The sequence below is a fragment of the Musca autumnalis genome, unplaced genomic scaffold, assembly GCF_047663935.1.
Source record: "Musca autumnalis isolate F117 unplaced genomic scaffold, ASM4766393v1 scaffold_4, whole genome shotgun sequence".
Taxonomy (NCBI): Eukaryota; Metazoa; Arthropoda; class Insecta; order Diptera; family Muscidae; genus Musca; species Musca autumnalis.
In genome coordinates this window covers 8,338,333-8,341,435 of record NW_027411977.1, presented here as the reverse complement: position 1 = coordinate 8,341,435, position 3,103 = coordinate 8,338,333, and the positions used below count along the sequence as shown (strand labels likewise).

Sequence of the window (3,103 nt, the reverse complement as noted above, 5' to 3'; positions counted from 1 at the left end):
ATACTTTACCTAGATATTTTTAAAAATTTAAAGCTTTAGGATTAATATCTCAGTTTATTGGGATTTAAGGCTAAACGTGGAAACGTGTAGAGACCACGAATAGAATTTCAATAAATTATTAAAAAAGTCGAATTCTTTGAAACTGAAGTAAATGTGGTAGCCAGCAAAGCGACTCCCAGTGTTAAAATGGTCGCACTTACAAAATTATATGTTTTTGCTACTACGCTGTAATTCGGACACCGAAACATGTGGTGTCCGGATTATTGAAATTATACTGTACTTAACCGTTTACTTGCGTTTTACAACTCCACTTCGTCTTAAGTAAAACTTTTCAAATTTATTTATAAAATCGGGACGGCGCGTACGCCATTCCCGGCTAACAAAAATTACACGCACGAGTTATTCACATTAGGAATAATCGCGAAGGTCAACTCAATCGAAAGTGCAATGATCAAGTCTCACTCCGGGGGAACCGCCTTCATGATCACGGTAACCCCTACGCCAGGTAAGTATGCTTTTGCCAGTTCGAGGTAAACATCTTTAGTAAATGATATCACAAAGTAAATGAGAATTATATTTAATTTAGATACAATATCAAAAGTAATGGTAACACTAAACCAATGAAGTGCAGTGAGGATTTTGTTTGTAATATATATTGCACCCCAGTTTGGCTTGATGGGTTGCTACATTTTCCACAGTTTTTATTTGTGTTTGGTGTGTAGTTATGCCAGCAATCACACGTATACAATTTCCCGTAAAGAAAATTGGTTTTTGGGAAGGGTGTAGAAGAAAGAGGTACTCCATACTCTTTCCTCTCCGCTCTCTCGCATAAACTCATTTTCTTCACGACAATCTTTTTCGTTGACTATGATGCTTGTGAAAATAAATTAATTTCCACATGGTGATTATTGCGTTTAGTATTTGTTAGTGTGCGCACACTCAAAACTGAGACAAAGAGTTGGCAGTGTTCTACTAAACTACCCTAAAATTTAAAGTTCTATGTACTCTGCCTACCTGACTTAGATCAACACATACCCCCTTTTATTTCTATTGCTGGTAAAATTCTTAACGCCAGCAACGTTTCTCCATTGCAATTTTAGTTTCAATGACAAGTAAAATGTTATCAGTTATCCTCATTCACCATAATTCTCATTTCGTCTATAAACTCTGTCACATAAGATGTTCAATATGAGCTGCTAAAAGCATACTTACCTGGCATAGGGGTTACCGTGATCATGAAGGCGGTTCCCCCAGAGTGAGACTTTGTCATTGCACTTTCGATGGAGTTGACCTCTGCGATTATTCCTAATGTGAATAACTCGTGCGTGTAATTTTTGTTAGCCGGGAATGGCGTACGCGCCGTCCCGATTTATTTTGATACATTTGATGTTGATAATATTTTGTATACCTCTAAGGTATTCTACCTCTACAGTGTTTTTCTGTGCCTTGTCCCTCAAATCTGCACTTTTCCACCAAAAATCCCCAGAAATAAAAGTTTATTGCCAAATTCTATTTGGTGCAAGTATACTGAAATATAGTAAAATACTTAATTATTATACCCTACATCACCTCCTAGGACCTACTTTTTATCTCCTTTGCCGAAATACGTGTCAATGACACCACATGTACAGAAGATTTACATGACTGAAATACCTACTCAGGAAATGTCGCCAACATTACGCTGAAGGATATTTTTCTTAGCGTTGAACATTTGATGTTGCCTGGCCTTTGAATCGATACTGGGCATGCAGTGTGCAAGGTGGTACGTACCATTGAATCACAGTGGCACCATTGTAATATGTTATATAGTAGAATGTTAGAAATAACACACAACATACTTTCACCTTATCTGAAACATCGTTTGGAATTTCAACGTTTGCTAGTGATTTTGTATCAGTTAATGTTTTCCTACTTACACCAAAACCAACATTTTGCAGGAATGGCAAACCCCGACATGGCTGGAAACAGGCTTTAATTTTATTGAAGGCTGTCCTTTAGTCGACGAATAGGTGGAATTCTTCGATCTGTTTTTGATGGGCCTTCTGTAGGTTTTTGTGCAATGCGAAGATGTAGTCTATGGTGAATTTGTCAGATCACAGGTTTTAGCCGCTCCCACAATTTGACAACACTTTATATGTGACTGCCTCTTTAGATTGCACATACGATCTTTTCTAATTTCGTAAGCACGGAACATAGCAAACTGAGCTCCCAATCATTGGGTATGGGTTACTCCAGCCACTTTTCGCTAATGCATATACCTTATCGGTATCTCCAAACTGCTCTTGAGCATTTTGACTGGCAGCCCATTAAATTCGAACGGATCTGCCGATTTGGTCCAAAATTTGGCCTTCGTAATATTTTGTCCAAACATAATTTAAGTTGGAAGATAAGCCATATCGATCCACTTCTTCAGGTACCTCCCCCACAAAAGTTCCAAAATGTTCGGAAAAATTCTGCGAACGATAACTCCTGACTCCTGACCGATTTGATCCATACTTTACACATCCTAATAAATCTGTCAGATATAGATCAGGTTCGAATATGAACTACATTTGTCCACTCTTTCGCGTACCTCCCACCCAAATTTTCGAATAAGTTCACTTTAATATCATTTCTCGAATCACTTTGATTTTTGTTGAAGCAACTTGCATTCGATTCCTTCATTACGGCGGTAAACATTTTTTCAGGGGCAAGTCTATAGTTCTTGCGAAAACAGCCCGAATGGTGTAAAAAACCCCCTATGACAGCATGTGTAGTGGCTGGAGAGCACCACAACTCTCGAACGGATAAGCCGATTCGGTCCAAAATTTGGAAAATGCCACTTAAATGGTATGCACGATATCCCTTGAGCGGGGAAACTATTTTGGTCCAAACTTTGGATCTCTTAATATTTTGTCCAAATTTAGTTTAACTTCTAAAATGGTCCACATCGGTTCCCTCCTTAGGATACCTCCCCCACAAAAGTTCAAAATTCGTGTCTAAGTTCAGTTTAGGTTCTATTCGAAGATCCTTTGGTAATGTATACCGAAGGTATTCCTTGCGGTCCTGTTTACAGCGATATTATGTTTTCCGTGGACAAGTCCATGCTTCCTGAAAAACTGGT

The 3,103-nt window shown here is 38.4% G+C and overlaps 2 non-coding genes across 2 annotated transcripts; one reads left to right on the top strand and one right to left on the bottom strand.

Moving 5' to 3' along the window:
- Positions 1–348: 348 nt before the first annotated feature.
- On the bottom strand, positions 349–513 carry LOC141404405 (U1 spliceosomal RNA). The gene has a single exon (XR_012413004.1). It is a non-coding gene; the product is annotated as a U1 spliceosomal RNA (small nuclear RNA).
- A 691-nt stretch (positions 514–1,204) lies between these two features.
- LOC141404406 (U1 spliceosomal RNA) lies at positions 1,205–1,369 on the top strand. The gene has a single exon (XR_012413005.1). It is a non-coding gene; the product is annotated as a U1 spliceosomal RNA (small nuclear RNA).
- The last annotated feature ends 1,734 nt before the right edge of the window (positions 1,370–3,103 follow it).